This window comes from Kogia breviceps, chromosome 9 (genome assembly GCF_026419965.1).
Source record: "Kogia breviceps isolate mKogBre1 chromosome 9, mKogBre1 haplotype 1, whole genome shotgun sequence".
NCBI classification, from domain to species: Eukaryota; Metazoa; Chordata; class Mammalia; order Artiodactyla; family Physeteridae; genus Kogia; species Kogia breviceps.
This window is the reverse complement of record NC_081318.1, coordinates 39,253,968-39,272,632: the sequence shown is the minus strand read 5'-3', so window position 1 is coordinate 39,272,632 and position 18,665 is coordinate 39,253,968.

The following is an 18,665-nucleotide window of genomic DNA, read 5'->3' as shown; positions in this document are numbered from 1 at the left end:
ACTATTCTCTCCTCATTGAATGGTATTAATTAATACCCATGACAAAAATCAATTAGGCATTGATGAGTTTACTTCTGGACTCTCAATTATATTCCATTGATCTATATGTCTATTCCATTACTATCACGGAACCATAGTAACTATGACAGTCAGGGTAACTATAACTTTGTAGTAGGCATTAAAATTGACAAGTGTGAGTCTTCCAACTTTGTTCTTCATTTTCCAGATTGTTTTGGCTATCCTGGGACGCTGTTTATGGATCAGACTTTCTCATTTCTTTTCATGTCTCATAATCTTGTTGAAAACTGGACATTTTAAATAGTGTAATGTGGCAGCTCAGGAAATCAGATTATCCCTAGTCCAAGGTTGGTTTGTGTTGCTACTTGTTGTAATTGTTGTTCGTTTAGTGGCATTTCTGAACCAATCCTGCAAAGACTGTATATTTGTCAAGTGTGCCACTAACATCTGTACTCGGCTTGCTTAGTAGTCAGTTAATAATTGAACAGAGATTTCCTTACATATCTAGAACCAATGAGTTTCTGAGTCTTTGCCAAGGGGATCTGGGAGGATGTTGGGATATGCTTTCCACACTCAACCAGGTACTTAACAATTCTTTCTTAGCCTCTACTTCCTGCTTATAAAGAGCACTTAGGTCAGTCAAAAGTAAAAGCTTAGAACCTTCTCAGATCTTTCCTGAACATGTGTACAAACCTATACATGGACATGGCCTTCTAGATTTCCAAGAATTTTGAAGCTTTCCAAGACACCTATGAACAGCACAGCCTCAGCTTCACCTTTTGGTTAGTGTACTGTTTGCCCCACTGCCTTGAAGGGATTAATGTCAAAACATTCAACAAACGCCTTAGTAGGAGAAGATTTTAACAGAGTGAATCTGATAAAGTCAAGTAAAGTAGTTCTTTCATGTGGAAACTTTCAGGGAACTAAAGAACTGGGCAAATAACGACTCCTTCCTCAGAATAAGGCTTTGAGAGAGCTCCAGCTGTGCTCTGCTCCTTCCAAGACTGGGAATGTGAGCTGTTATTTTTCAAGGCTGCTGCAGAGCTGAGGAGTGGAACATTGAACTAAGGCAAGTTAAAACACCACAAAGCTCTCTGTTTTAACCAAAATTCAGCCAGTTTTTTTGATTAAACGGTCCCCAGGTTGCTGCCAGCCTTTCATTAATTTCTAGAGTTCTCTAAAAGTTGATTCTGATCACTTTTGCCAGGTTTATTTTGTTGTTGCATAATGGAGTGAATTTTCTGGGGTCTTTGCCATTTTCACTGATGCCACCACCTATAACTTTTTATTCCTTAAAATAATGTATATATTATAATCTTTGAAGTCAAATATTCACCTCTTGGTTAAAGACCAACTTAAAAGATGTCAAAGTCTTTTTGAAGGTAGAGTATGCATAATTAAAAATAAATGTTTTTAGGAAATTTTATTCAGAATAAATTTAAAAACTAAAGATTTCTATTAGAATTGTCACCTGAAAAGAAAATCTATATTCAGACTGAATTTGGATGATATAGTCAGTGACTCTCAGTAAGAGTCTGCATAAGATGTTTATTTAGTAATAAATATGTCATCAAAGCCAGGCATAGAATTTTTAAAAGAGTTGCAGTAGAGCTACATGATTTCCATAGGGGACTCAGAAGCTTTTAAGGGTAATTTTGTCTGACATTTTCTCTGTCAAGTTATTATGTATGCCAGATAACTGAAATATTTCACATCCATATGGCCCTTGGATTTTTTTTTACAAGTTCTGAGTTACTATATGCTGAGTAAATCATCCTTTATGTTAAAGCCAATCATACAAAAAGCATAAAAACCGCATGTAGAACCTAGGGATTTTCATGCTTAAAACTGACACGTTAGGGCTTCCCTGGTGGCGCAGTGGTTGAGAATCCGCCTGCCGATGCAGGGGACACGGGTTCGTGCCCCGGTCTGGGAAGATCCCACATGCCGCGGAGCGGCTGGGCCCATGAGCCATGGCCGCTGATCCTGCGCATCCGGAGCCTGGGCTCCGCAATGGGAGAGGCCACAGCAGAGAGAGGCCGGCGTACCGCAAACAAACAAAAAAACTGACACGTTACAATATTTACTAGGAATCTTGAAAAAAATCCAGTTCAAATTTTTTGGCTCTTCCTCTAAATTTAGGCACTATGCTCTATGCTGAGTAAGTAAAGATGATTGATATAGTTGGTACTTTCTGAGAGCTTCTAGATGGGAAGGCAAAAAAATAATATCATTTAAATATAAATAATTTATTATAGGCATTCACTATATCCTAGGTGATCCCAGAAAAAGGAGTACGTGTCATGAAATCTGGAAAGGTTACACAAGGGAGAAGACATTTAAGCTAAATTTTGCAAAATGAATAGAAATGTGTCATCAAAAATCAAGCCAAGAGTATTCCAAAAACAGGGAACGGTACACATATATAAAATATTATTTTCTTATGCTGCATCCATTTATTTCTTTCCCTCCTGAAAAACCTGATTTTGTTTTCAGATACTTACCCCACTTCCATATCGTCTCATGGGAATCTGAACTAACATGTACCTGGAGAAGTGGGCCTGACTGATCTAAGTTTAATGAAATGGAAAATGTGGCCCAAGACTGACCAAAGAGATGCAAAAGAAAGTGTAATGAGGGGCTTCTCAAAAAGTTTTGTAGTTCCTAAGTGAAAATCAAGGGAATAATAATCATTTTTATTCCTCTAGAAATTGTCATATCTGAATATAATGTTTAGAATTTATGCAGCATCTTGCCATGCATCTAAAATTATAGCCAACACTGAAACTGATGAAACTGAGAACAGAAAAAATACTAGATCCTCAATGACATCTTTGAATCCTGAATCAATCAACACTGAAGGAACCCTATCTCCGGACCTCTATATCTACTAATTGATATCCTCCTAACTCATATATGCTCTGAAATACAGACACACAAGGATATATATATACAGATAAATAAGGAGATATATATATATATATATATATATATATATATATATATTTAGGGGTATATTATGTATATCCCTAAACAGGCATGTCCACTGGTATGCTAAATGAGGCAAAAGTTAATTATAATAGTTTTTACAAAGATAATTTGATTTCACATTGAGCAGAAGTCACAATTAATTTCAATATCCAATGACAATACCCTATTTCTTTTGAATCAGTATTGGAAAACCTCAGCTGATAACCATCCCCTCTGTCACCTGCTCCCAGCATCATGCTATGACATATCACATGACATATCAGAAAATTGAAGATTTTGACCATCATGTGAGTGACTGAAAGAAGGAAATGCATTATGTAGGTTCTGCATGAGTAATTATTTGATAGAAAATCAAAGATATATAAAAGCCTTTTACTCATACCTCCAAATATCCTAAAACTTCCTTCTCAAAAATTTTAAATAACCAGGTAGAGACTAGCCCAGGAAGTGAGAGGCATTTCCAAATCTGTCTGACTTTGGCATTATTTTTTAGAGATATGGTGATAAAATACATGCAGATAATGGCTCATGTGTTACAACTTCACAAAATGTCATGTTACTCATCAGCTAATTGATTAATTAAATACTTGCTGTGCTTCTACCAGATATGTGGCATTTTTGCTAAGCATTGGTAATAGAGGTTTCAATGAAATAGTAAAATTCCTGTGATTATGGATTTTAAGATCTAATAAGATAACCATTAAACAGATAATCACAATTATTTAATTATGATAGTCATGAGTGGCAAAAAATACTTTCAGAGCTTGCTTGTGGTCTTGTAACTAGAAAGGTAAACTAGCTGAAGAAGAAGAGAAAGAGGAGACATTTTCCACTCCCCAGAGTCCTTCAGAATTACATAGCATGAAGCATACTGTAATGAGAGCTACAACATCTTCAGTCACTTGAGGATACTTCTGTTAAGCTATTTTTAATATTTTCCTAGCTTACTAATTGTTTATGGAGGAATAGATGGAAGTATCCTCCTGGACCCAGGAGGTATCATAAGTCTTATTAAAATTATCATTTATAAAAGTGAAAAATGATTTATTATACTCTTGGAGATAAGTAGCAAAAAATTACCACCTGGCATCCTTCTGGTTTTCCAACTAAGTAGCAAAATTAAATAAAATGAGTCTCTTCATTAGTAATTTTAAATAAATCACCGCTCACTGCAGTCCAGGTATACTATACTATTTACAAGACAGCTGGGCTAAAGAACTGATTAAAATTTACAAAGGAAATGAATGAGAAAACAAAGTGTTGTTTTGTTTCTTTCTCTGTTTTTGTTTAACAGTGAAGATTTTTTCAGAAAATGTATCTGATACCAAAATTTTAATCAGATCTTTTTGAAGTAGGACTAATGAACTGAAATGAGAGTCTACACACACACACATACACACACACACACACACACACACACACACACGCGGACACACAAATCCATGGTGTTAATTCCTCTGTGTTCTAAGAGGTAATTAACATAACCATTATTCTATCTTTTAGTGTTATTATCAAGGCTACCCTAAACTCAGAGATAAAGGCAAGTAGAGACTGTAAAAGATCTCCTAGTAGATCTTTCTTGCTTCAAAAGGTCCTATGACATTTGTCTTTTATTCTTTAGTGAAACTACCAAACTATTTAAGACAAAATATTTTGCACTTTTAAGACTTTTCAATGTCTCCTCCAAGAAATCAGGGTAAAAAAATGTTTAGCCGGGCTTCCCTGGTGACACAGTGGTTGAGAATCCGCCTGCAGATGCAGGGGACACGGGTTCGTGCACCGGTCTGGGAAGATCCCACATGCCGCGGAGCGGCTGGGCCCATGAGCCATGGCCACTGAGCCTGTGCGTCCGGAGCCTGTGCTCCACAACGGGAGAGGCCACAACAGTAAGAGGCCCGCGTACCTCAAAAAAAAAAAAAAAAAAAAAGTTTAGCCATTTCAAATGGGCATAGTGTAAAGACATATACTACTACCCTTGTATGCTTTTACTGTTACCTCCAAATTCCTCTTTCGTCTGATGACTAGATGTGGTGGTTTAAATAGCCTTCAATAGAACTAAATAATTATGCCATTAGGTCATACCGTCTAGAATGATTATCACCACTTCTCAAGTGAATACCAAATTCTAGGCATTATTCCACGAATTTTTATAAAATATATTTAATCCTCCAAATTACACTAGAAAACAAATAATATTTGTCTTCTTTATGTAAATGACAAATTCAAATATTCAAAAAAGCTAACTTACTCATGGCAGCACAGTATATAGACCAGAGAAGGAAGAGCCATACTTCAAATGCAGGACTCGCCAAGCAAACTCTCCAAAAGTGAAAAGAGGTAACAGTTTCATGGGAAAAAAAATTAAGGATGGATTTCTATTTTAAAAAAGCACATATGTCTCTAACTCTTTAATCACATTTTGATATAATGGAACTTTTAAAATGTATCAGAAGCGATTTCCCAAGAAAGAATACAGACAATTTTTCAAAAGTCTCTGAAGTAATAAATAATAGAGAATGTAATATTTAGGATTAAAATGAGGCTAAAAGGTGAAGGAGAAAGTTTTGTTTGATTTGATTTAGAATGAGGATAGTAGCAGTTTAGAATGAGACTGGGAAAGCTGGAGGAAACATTTTAGGTATTTGGATGAAATTGAGAATAGTTATTAAAGAATGCAGGGAAAACTAAAAGGTAGTTTTTAATAATTAGAAATATAAAGCAGTTATATTTTGGATAGAGGGACAACAGCAACAATACTTTGTGTGGTAAGAAACAGATACATAGTGCCGAATGAGAGAATTCCAAGAGCAAGGAAAAGAGACTAGTGAATAGCTAACATATGACAGAAGCTAGAGTAGCCAAATTTATTGATACACTAGAATGTAATCATGTATACTTCTGAAGCTTCAGCAGGAAAAAAAAGGCAGAAACTTGTAAGCAAACAGAATGTTTAAATTCAAAGGCTGACTACTGTCCAGACAGAACTTGTAAATCCACTACTAATTCTCTCAGTCCCATGTAAACTAGTTATAAAACGACTATAAACTCCTGCTAAATATTCCCCCTAAAATTCATAATGAACCTCTAGGCACCTTGACAAAAGGGCCATCACGGCACACAGCAATACACAGAGCTGTTGAATACTTACATGACAGGGAAAATAGCAGTGATGACTATTCTGAAAGCTTATATCCATCAAGATTTAGACAGAGCTCTATAAACTATACTGCCATTTCAAGAGCAACGTGACACTGAAAACCCTCAAATTAAAATGCTAGGCATTTACCAGCAATTATCTAATGGATTTTCACATCCATGGATTTATTCCAAATTTCTTATTTCTAAATGAGAATTGTGTAGGCCTGATTTTTCTTTGGGAACTTGTGTGAAGCAAGGGCCCTGCTGTTCTGCTTCTCTGAGCAGAGTTTAGAGGAAAGCATTTCACAGGATGATACAGAAGAGAAGGTGGAAGTGTGCGTGACTATCACTTGCTGTCATCCAAGCTGTACTTTATGTATTAGCTGTGCTGAATAATACATGGTTGGAATAATACACACTAAAACTCTTATAAAAGCCCCTCACTCTGCATAGGTACTGGCTGCATTTCAAGATAAATTAACTGCCCTTCTTTTTTTATTCCCAAGTAGAATGCCTACAAATTGAAATTTGTATTAATGTGGTATATAAACCATACATTCAATTCCATGGAGATTTTTTTCCTTATTAATACTAGAAGCCTTCTCAGGTGACTAAATAATTTGGTTTTCTATTTTTAAGAGAAATAGAAAGTAGAAAAATCATAAACTCTTACTAGTCCTGTCTCTTGGTAAGAAAAAGATGAAGCTTTAAATTTAAAAATGTCTTAGTTTGGATTCCAGGGAAAACAGAGCTGGAATGGAGAACAGATGCACTGACACTTTATTTGGAAAGTGTAAAGCCAGGGCAGCAAGAGTGTGGAAATGGGGAAATGAGGTAAGGGAAGATATGAAGCAATGTGTAGTTATGTGCTACCATACTGGCTACTGCTTAGCAGGTCACCCAGCAGAGATACACACTTGGCCTCAAGAGTCATCTATGAAAGGAGAAAAGAAATGCATTGTATTTTCCCATCCCATTCTCCTGTTTCCCACTGGCTGAAGTTGCACCATTGGGAAGTAATTCCCCTACACTTCCACGTTACATCATTGGGCCCTTTCAGCTGCTATTTCAGATGTCATATATCATGTTCTACAATGTGTTTTTTCATCCAAATCCAAAAAAAGTGGAAGGTGATAGAATCTCAGGGCATGTGGCTGGCCACTGTGCTACATGGGAGCAGCTAAGAACAGCCAAGCACCCCTAGGGGAATGAGTGGTCAGCACCACATGGTAGAAACTTTTGGGTTCAAAGGAGTTGGTTAGGCACTTGAAGCAGAGCAAATAACTGAGGAGATGCCAAGGAATCCCAGAAGATGCATAAAATTTGAGTCTGATACAAGGACTAATAAATTACACACACAAAGCTTCGTTGATAATAATGAGGGTTTATATTTGGCGAATAATAAGTAAAACAGAGCCCAGTATTGCTACTTCTTAAGGATTTGTTGAATAAATGACCAGAGTCAGCAGACACAAGGAAAATTGCTTCCTGAATCAGCAATGAAAATAGGAGGTGATTTGCTAACTCTTGTTTTGATTTGGAGGAGTGACTGGTTTGGGGTGTTATATTTGTTTTATCTTTTGGAGTACAGGAGTTTGACTGAAATGTTTACTGTAAGGAATCATAAGAAAGGATGGAAGGTAACTGTCACTTTATGGAAAATAATAGTTATAAGTAATGCAACTACAGCACAACTGGATTGTACTTGATAGCAGATAGTGAAAATAAAAAGTGTAAAGTCATCAGAGGAAACCTCTCTTATAAAAATTCTTTCAATTTCATCATTGAACAAAACTGTTTTGAAATAAAAAACCTGCCAGGTTAAATACCTCACAAAAACTGTTTTAAGTTTTGGCACTGTGTTGGGATTTTACTTCCACAAACAAGTTAGTTTTGTTTTCTCTAGTTGTATATTTCTCCAGAGATAAAGTTAGAGACAGAAAATTTTATAAAGGCCCTCACTTGACTGGCTGCTATGTTGAGTGAAAATATTAAGCATTTTCAAAACATGTATTTGTAATTCTATTAGAATATTTTGGAGGTAGGCAAAATAACTCTCAGAAAGTAGATAATATATCATTAGGAGTTCTGCCTAACATACACTAGAGCCTTATTATTCAGACTCCATATTTGTGAATTCACCAACTCACTAGAATGTATTTATAACTCCAAAAGCAATACTCATAGCAGTTTCATGGACATTCATGGACATAACAGAGTGGCAAAAAATTTGAATTGCCCGGTATGTATTTTCCCAGCTGAGGTCAAACAAGGCAACACTCTGCCTTCTTGTTCCAGCTCATTCTGTAAACAAGTGTCCTTCTCACAATCTATTTAGTGTCACATTTTCCACATTTTTGTGCATTTTGTTGGTGATTTCACTGTTTTACACAGCCCTGAAGCATACTGCCGACCTACCACCTAGTGCTACTAAGCACAAGAATGCTGTGACATGCCTACTGGAGAAAATGTGCGTGTTCGATAAGCTTCATCCAGGCATGACTATAGTGCTATTGGCCTTGAGCTTAACCTTCATAAATCAGCAGCATATATTAAATAAGGTACCTTTAAACAGAAACACATAAAACAAAGTTATGTACTGATCAGTTGAAGAACATGTTGCAACCAGAGGCTCACAGGAACTTAACTCTGAATTTCCTCTAGGAGCAATGATTCAGTATTTGATAATTCAGTGTTCTTGGTGATGTAATAGAAAAAAACTCCCACAAATAATGAAAACTGACTGTATTTGGAAAAGAGAAATAATTGAAAATCTATTAAGATTATTCCAAACTCTATTTGAAGACTTGATTTGGGGTGAGATCTGACAATGACAGGTGGCAGAACATTAGGAAGCAAACTTTCTGTCAATTCCATTCTTCCTTTGTTCTCTTCCTTACAGAGTTCATAAGTTAATCAGTAGAAAATACTTAGGATAATGATAGGGTAGAGAAGGTCCAGTAAATGGTATTCTTCTTCTCAAGTTCAAAACTAATTTTGAGATGTAAACACAGGCATCAGATAAACAGAATTCAAAATGTGAGTTTTATTTCTGACAAAACTTATATGAAAGGACACACATTAGATGTTCGGCTAAATGCCTTTCTAATTCTGAACTCCTAGATTTAGATGCACACATACATCTAGGCAGAGGCAGTGCTAACAAATTTCAGGGAACCCTTAAACAGGGTCAAAGTCTCTTCTGCAAATTTATAGGCTGAAAGAGAAGAGACGAGAAACGCTCCTCTAAAATAAAATGAGAGAAGAGTAAAAGTCAGAGGAAGGCTGAGCTAATACTGCACTCATCAAACAGATCATTCACCCCTTCTGCCCTGGGGAAGAATAACTGCTGCAAGGTTCTAGAAATGTCTTCCTCCACATGGAATCAGGAAATGAGGGAGAGGAGGGCTCTTACCACATCAGAAGCCATTTCGCTGCATTGTAAAAACAAGTCACTTAACAAAATTCTGACTGCACGATGGTACCATACAGGTCTACTGACCTCTACAGAAAAAGCTGGAAATCATCATGAAAAGAATGATCATTTAGAACTTTAAGTGTCTTAAAATGCCAAGTCACAAATCCATCTAGATAAATCAGATTTACAGGATAGCTTTAATTATTATAGGATGAAGAATTCCTCCATATTATAAAAATTAATATTACTGTAGTCTAAATATGCACTATGCATCATGAGAATGCATGGTGCAACATCAGTAACTATCATCTAAACTAGATGAGGTTTCGTCCATTCAAACTGACTGGAAATGCATACTAGAAGGAATTTATTCTGTCCCAATTACTGAATTTTTTTAAGGTCGCAACATTAAAAAATAAAGTATAGTTGGGCACTCATGGTTTTTAAACCACAGTTATAATTACTACCCCCAATACTTTAAGGCTAAATTTTAACTAATGCTTCATAAATGTAATTAATTAAGTAAGTAAGTAATAGAATATGGCTTTACTAATGAGTCAGATAGGTAAGTACCTTTTGTACAAGAGTGTAATTGCACTCCTACTTTTTTAAAGTGCCTCAGCCATGTCCTGATTTAGGACTTCCTAAACCCATCCACAAGCAAGTTGCTGATTTATATAACCATATCTAAATTAGATGTTCCACAGAGGTTTTTTTTAGAGTTCTGTTTGCAATATCTCATATTAAGTTAAATATTAAGTATGTTTTGGTTTACAATGGAATATGCTGTGAAACAGATAATTCTATAACAATAATCCAGAATTCATTAGAATATTTTTATTTAGTAACTTACCTTTCAGAGTACAATGAAGTGATTGAGCCATAGTATTAATTAAGCTCCTACTCCTTTAACTCTATGTAAAAATAATAATAAGGCCATAAAACATAAGCCTGCTCATGATATAACAGAGTTGAGAAAAGAGGACCACAATATAGTTGGAGAACAAAAGGAGCAGTGTACTCTAGACACAGACTGGAGCTGCTGGATTTCAATTGACTTCCACCACGTTTACATGATATTCATGAGACATACAGTTCACCTCTATCTTTAATATGGCAGCCAACATCACAGAGACTATATGATAATATCGTCCTCTGGGTCCAGCGGTTGAAGAATCAGGAAATAGTAGTAATTGTTACTTTCTCTTTATTCACATTATCTCAATATAAAATTTTGTCTTCCTTCCGTAAGTGTCATGTGCATTAAAACAAAACAAACAGAAATACAAAAAAAATCCTCAATTCCATTTGAAATATGTAACAGATCCAGAAAGGAGTTGAATACTTTAGCCCAGAAACCATTTGTGATGCTCATTCTTTGATGTAGAGTTCAGTACAGATTGGAGCAACTTCTTATATGAAGAAAATGATTGTATTGATCAGAAAGAAATCTATCCAACTATTATTCCTTTTGATTCAGATAGGAACTTTGATATTAGGAGAATCTCAGAAGACCACTAAAATTTATAAAGAAATCTCAGTTTATTAAATCTATTAAAATATTATTAATAAGAATGAGTTAAATTCAATGGAAAAATCTATTTTTATATTATTTGGAGATTTTTTTGAAAAATTTAATTGAAATATTGAATTGAGTGCAGACATAATTTCCTCACTGCACTGTAGTGAGGACTTTGTCATAAAGCAAGTGATCTTAAAAGTGTGGAATTATTTCTGTATTATCCATTCAGTTCCACTGGTATATCTGCTTATACTTACACCATGAAGTTTTAATTTTTACATCTGAGCACGTAAGTATTCTAATTTTGTTCTACTTTATCAAGATGGTCATTTTGGCACCTACCATTTGCATACTAATTTTAAAATTGACTTTTCAATATAAGCAATGTATAAGTAATCTGAAAACTTGACTAAAATTGTTTGAAATTTATATTTTAATTTTGTAAGATTTGACACATTTAAACTATTGACTGTTCTTATCTATGAAAATGTTATATCCTGATATTTTTGATAATATAAATGATGTTTCTAAGTTTTCATTTGTTTGTTGCAGTGTAGAGGATACATTTGATTTTTTACATTGATCATATATTCATAAATCTTATAAAATTCACTTTTTAATCTATAAACTCTCTCTGTAGCTTCTTTTAGTTTTCTTTATACATACAATCATATTTTCTGCAAAGAATAAGTATATTTAATTCTTTCTAATCTTAATGTCTTATAATGCAATGACTAGAACATGCAATATAATTCTGAATAAAAGTAACAATAGTGGGCATTCCCATCAAATTTATATCTTAGGAAAAACTTTCACTATCTCACTGTTATGTTGGAAATCTGCTGTAAAATTTGTAAGACTTTCCTGATGGCACAGGGGTTAAGAATCTGCCTGCCAGTGCATGGGACATGGGTTCAATCCCTGGTCCCGGAAGATCTCACAGCAGGCAGAGCAACTAAGCCCCTGTGCCACAACTACTGAGCCTTTGCTCTAGAGCCTGCAATCCACAACTACTGAGCCCACATGCCACAACTACTGAAGCACACGTGCCTCAAGCCCATGCTCCAAAACAAAGAGAAGCCACCGCAATGAGAAGCCTACGCACGGCAACGAAGAGTAGCCCCTGCTTGCCTCAACTAGAGAAAGCCCATGCACAGCAACGAAGACCCAATGCAGCCAATAAATAAATAAATAAATAAATAAATATTTGTATGACAAACAAGTTAGAAGAGCTCTTTTGTGATTCATTTTTCTCCACATTCCCTGGAGGGTAGGTAATGCAGGATAAACAATGTTACAATAAGTAAAGATTAAAATATCCTGTCAAGACAAGACATCCCTGGTTCCATATTGTTTATGGCAAACTAAACTATTATTTGTAGACTTCTGAGTAATGGACTTCTGTATAATATCATGTAAGCTCTAGATCTCTGGGCTATAAAATAGACATGTATTATAATCTAAATGATCCCTTCTCTGAGGAGTGCCCCATTAAAATTACTTAGTATATGAAAATACTAATATACTGGGCCAGAGAACACTTGTCTAAGAGGAACACTGCTCGATGTCCCAGATCTCTCTCTCTCTGTCTCTCTCTCTGCTTCATCTGAACCTCCTCATTGCCTGTATCCTTGAAATTTTTAGTAAAGTTGGTACCATATAGCATTTCTGATTCATCTGAGTATGATTTGAAAATCTGATCCTGCTTAATGTTAAAATGGCCAGAAAGAAGGAAAATGGCTGTCATAATGTGATGCATTTTATCATAAATTACTTTTTCTACCTCTTTTGGGATAATCATGTGGGTTTCCTATTGTATTCTGTTAATGAGGTGATTTACACTAAATCATTTTCAGATGTTAAACTGACCTTACATTCCTGGGATAAGCCACATCAGTTGTATTATGTGTGTGTTTGTGTGTTTCACTGCAATCTGATCATTCTGTGTCTCAACTGACATAGTTAATCTGTTAACATTTAATGTAATAACTGATATATTTGGATATATATTGGGATTTAAATTTATCATCTCATCATTTGTTTTCTATGTCTATATTTTCTGTTATTTATTTATTTTGGATTAATCAAGTTATTATCATTGTTATCATTACTATTATTATTTCATTTGGTCTCCCCTTTAGCTTCTTAGTTTTACAAACTTTCATTATTCCTTTGGTGATTGCTGTAGATATTTTAGAACACAACCTTTAACTTATTACAGTTTAACTTAAATTACTAATTTTAAACTTCTCAAATAATGCAAAAGTATTATAGCATTTAACTTCATTTACATGATTTCTGCCTTATTGCTATTGTCACCATATATTTTAATTAAATGTGTATTTTAAAATCAGAAAAGACCTTATATTGTCATTGTTTTAAATAACCAATACCCATTTTGAGTTAACCCCATATTTAATTTTCCTGTTTCTCTTTATTACATTTCTGTTTCTCTTACTACATTGTTGTGTTTCCTGCAAGGCTCATTTTGATTGAAAAATAAATTCCTTTAATATTTAATATAAACAGCTTTCCTGATTACATATTCTCTTAGTGTTTCTTGGTGTGAAAATAGAATTAAGGGTTGGATGTTATTTAAGTGCTTTATAAATATGTGATTTCATTGTCTTCCAGCTTTTGCTGTTCATGTTAAATAGTCTTACATTAGTCTTATTTTACTTCTTTGAAAGTAATATGTCAGTTTTTCTCTGACTGCTTTAAAAATTTTCTCATGGTATTTGGTTGTCAGATAATAAATTTTGGATGTCTAAGTATGGTTTTCTCCATATATATCCTGCTTAGAGTTTAGACCATACCATATCTATGGATTTGTGTGTTAGTATTAAAAGCTTATCTTTCAGTGCTTATTAAACATTAATTCTGTCAAATTCTGTCTCTTTTGCTTCTAGGCTCTCAAATATACATACATCGGAAATATTCACCATGTCCCATATGTGTCATATGTTATTTTACCTCCACATTTTTTTTTTTTTTTTTTTTTTTTCGGTACGCAGGCCTCTCACGGTTGAGGCCTCTCCCGTTGCAGAGCACAGGCTCCGGACGCGCATGCTCAGCGGCCATGGCTCACGGGCCCAGCCGCTCAGCGTCATGTGGGATATTCCCAGACTGGGGCATGAACCCGCGTCCCCTGCATCAGCAGGCGGACTCTCAACTACTGCGCCACCAGGGAAGCCCAAACCTCCACATTTTTTTTCTTGCTTTCCTTCAACCTGGATGTTCTTTACGGACTGAACTTCCTCTTCTCTATTCTCTTGTGTCACATCTAATATTTTTTGAAGCACTTTTGCAAAATACTTAATTACATTTATTGTATATTTTAGTATTGAATTTCCATCTGATTCCTTTTTTTAGGAGATTATAGATCTTTGGCAAAATTTTCCCTATTTTTATGCCAGATTATCATAGTTTTATTTTCTGTGAAATAACTTCAATATCTAGATTTCTTATATTTTTTTTCCTCTTGGTTTTGTATCCTTTGGTCTTGTTTATTGTTAAGGTTGGTAACTTTTTTATTGAATTGACAGTATTTTGCAGGAAAAATATTATAGAGACTTGATGATATTATATTCCTTTAGATAGTATTAAATTTACTTTTAGCAGAAGATTAAAAAATAGGCAGATCACTTTGCTCTAGCTGTGTTGGATTTTAGCCTTTCATTGGGCTGCACTATTTCCAGTTTGCACTATTCTCAAAGCTTACTCTTACTCCTAAAACATGGTAGTTACTCTGTGAGCAAAATTCTCTGTGGTCTAAGCTAAAAGCTTGAAGTATTTAGCAAGACCCCTGTATTTCTGAAGGGTTCTTAAACTCAACCTACATATTACTAACATTGTGAGATTATTTATATATGTGATCATATCTCTAACCATGTACCTGGTGATTTCTACTTGTTTTCATACAGCGTTCTTTGCACCTGCAGTATTCCTTGCATATACAAGAAACAACAAATGCGCCAGGGAAAATTGTGAACACTGTTTCGAGCTCATTTCTATATGGTTTCCTTCTCTTTGAGATCTCAGCCCCTGAAAATCCTGACTGCCTTGATTGTCTGGAAATCCATGCTCTGTCTCCTCTGGTAAGAATGCTTCAGACCGTAAGCAACATGCTTTTGGATTGACCTTTAGGCCATGCATTAAGAATTATCATTTTTCTGAGGGAAAAGAACATGTGAACATGAGAATCTGTGAGAAATACATCAGTGTATTTCTCATCGCTCTAGCAGAAAAGAAACCAAACCCCGCCCCCTTCAAGTTCTGTGTGCCTTAGTCAATCTCTTATGCTTTGAAACATTTCTTTTATATTTTGTGCCCTATTGTTCTGTTTTACATTCATGAAAGACCTAATCAGATACAAACTGTTCTGTCATGGCCAGATGCAGAAGCTATCATTATGACATTTTTATTGTCAAATTTCTCCTAAATAATAATACAACCAATGACCTCAGATTTGTTAAGTAAATTAAATAACACAGTAGATTCATTTACCCAAAGAGAAAGCTATAAAAGTTAAAAGTCAATTTTTATTTTTATTTTCATTATTTTTATACTCTCTGATTTCCCAAATATCTATAAACTGATGTGTCTGATTTTTGTGAGGGATGTAGAAATAAAAGAGACCTAATTTTCACCAATCTAATATCATGTCTATTTTTTCAAAAAAGGTCATATGTTGTATGATTCCATTTGCTTGAAATATTCAGAATAGGTAAATACATAAAGACAGAATGCAGACTGGTTGTTGTCAGGGACTGAGGGAAGGGTGAAGTGAAGAGTAAGTGCTTAATGGATATGAAGTTTTATTTAGCAATGACAGAAATGTTTTGAACTAGATAGATGTGATGGTTGCATAACATTGTAAATGTACTTAATGCTACTGAATTGCTCGCTTTAAAATGGTTAATTGTAGCCAGATCATGGAAGCAACCTAAATGCCCACTGACAGATGAATGGATAAAGAAGATGAGGTACATATATACAATGGAATATTACTCAGCCATAAAAAGGAATGAAATTGGGTCATTTGTAGGGATGTGGATGAATCTAGAGACTGTCATACAGAGTGAAATAAGTCAGAAAGAGAAAAACAAATATCGTATATTAACATATATATGTGGAATCTAGAAAAATGGTACAAATGAACCGGTTTGCAGGGCAGAAATTAGACACAAATGTAGAGAACAAACATATGGACACCAAGGGGGGAAAGCAGCGAGGAGGGGTGGTGGTGGTGGTGGTGGTGTGATGAATTGGGAGATTGGGATTGACATATATACACTAATATGTATAAAATGGATAACTAACAAGAACCTACTGTATAAAAAATAAATAAAAATTCTAAAATTCAATAAAATAAAATAAAATGGTTAATTGCATGTTATGTGAATTTTATCTCAAACACATTTTATATATGGACATATATTAAAGCTGTTATAACTTTCAAAAAATAAATAAAAGTGAGTTCTTTTAGAAGCAAAAATAATCAATAAATTACCAAAATCTGAAAAGCTACAGTAATCCTAGAACCATAAAGAAAATATAGAGAAAAAAAATTTTACTGCATTTTGTTTGAGGAAAAAGGCAAAGACCATCAAGGGCAAGGTACATAAGGAAAGACTTCTTTTGAAGAAAATAACAAAAGGAATATTAGCTTGCAGTAGGACCTTGGATTGCTATTGGGGGAAACAAAGAAAAATATCAGTATTTAATATCATTCTGAGCCTTCTTATCAGGACTAATAACTCATTATAATAGGACAGTTATCTCATGATCCCCTGGTTAATACACAAAATTTCCAGAGAGAAAGGACATGGCACGTATGACTTTATCAAAATGTAAAATGCCTTAGTACAAAATGACTATAAAAAAAAAGTCATGATTGAAAATATTCAATCAACAACTTCCATCACTTCCATTTTCCATTATCTATCCCCAAATTATCCTCTGAAACTCACAATTTAGGCTTCCCAAATAACCTACACTTTATGAATACTAACATGATTTTTATATGTATGCGCATACTTGATCACACAGACACAATCAGAAAGCGGCAACATTCATTCCTATTTAAGAACCTTCTAAGCACTACACAAATGGGCTACTTCACTACTTTTATCCAAGAAAAATTATTAAGTCAAACTAGAAATTGACACAGATGCAGATATAACAGTCAATCCAGAGACAATATATGAGAAGACTTAGGTTAACTCCCTGGAGAGTTTAATAAGCAAGATAAGTTACAGGCTTCCACAGAATGCATTAGAGATATGTCACCCATTGGCAGATGCTTTTAAAATGAAAGCCTTGTTCGAAATGAGGGATCTGTGTGATACTAAAAGGATGCCAAATAACACCAGAATGTCCTGGAATTGCAGAGACTACTTTTATCTCAACGGTGGGAGCATTTGACTTCTTGGAAGAGCAGTGGTTCTATCAAAAACATTGTTTGAAAATTATGGGAAAAAAGAGAACAGTACAACATATTAATGCTCACCAAATGACAAACCATATGCCATCTACATTCCTCAAGCCATATTTCCAAAGAACACTGATAGAACTAATATAGAATATTGCAGCATATTTTATTTAGGCAAACTCATAGAACCAAATTTTTAGGTTAGTTGTCACTATGGTTAGGATATTCCAGCAAGGCAGAGCAATTTGTCTGGTATAATCTATGTACTAAGCATCTAAATATTTTTCATCACAAAACCCAGACCTTATCATGAATTTTAAGGTATAAAAGTGAAGTTTAAAACTAAAGGAAAAGACCACCAGGAATCAAGTAATCTTCCTCAAGTCCTCATTTATTTCAGATTCTCACGGAAGTAATTAAAGAAATAAAAATATCAGGGAAAAGTCTGTCTGGGCATTCTAAGCTTAAAAAGGGAATCATCCACTTTTCAAACACAGTATTATATTAGTTTTCCACTGCTGTGTAACAACTTGCCACCAACTTAGTGCCTTCAAATAGCACCCATTTGGTATCATAGTATCTACAGTCCAAGCCTGGCTTAATGGGAGTCTCTGCTTTGAATCTTGCAAAGCTAAAAATAAGGTGTCAGCCTCTCTTAATTCCTTTCTGGAGCTTGTGTTTTTGTTTTCCCAAGCTTATTCAGCTTACACCCTTCCTTTTCTATATACTTGACCTTCTCTGTAGGAAGTTCAAAAAAGTTTTCAACATAGCTGCCCCTTTCTTCTAGGTTAGCAGAAAAGTGTCTCTCTCATGCTTCTACTTCTTTTAAAGGGCTTGCCTGATTTGTCAGTCTCACCCAGGTTAATCTCACTTTTGATTAACTCAGAGTCAACTGACCAGTAATGTTGTAATAGGAGTGATATCCCATCATATACATAGGTCTTTCCCACTTTAAAGGGGAGACAATTTTATAGGGTGTGTTCTCCAAAGTATGGGAATCCTGGAAGCCATCTTAGAATTCTACCTACCATAAGATCTTAATGAAGAGTGCCCGGCAAGTAAGACAACATTTAGGGAGGAAGTAAATAGTCTTGGATCAATTGTATTTGAAATAAGTAGAAAGAATAAGTGGTCGCACCCATTAT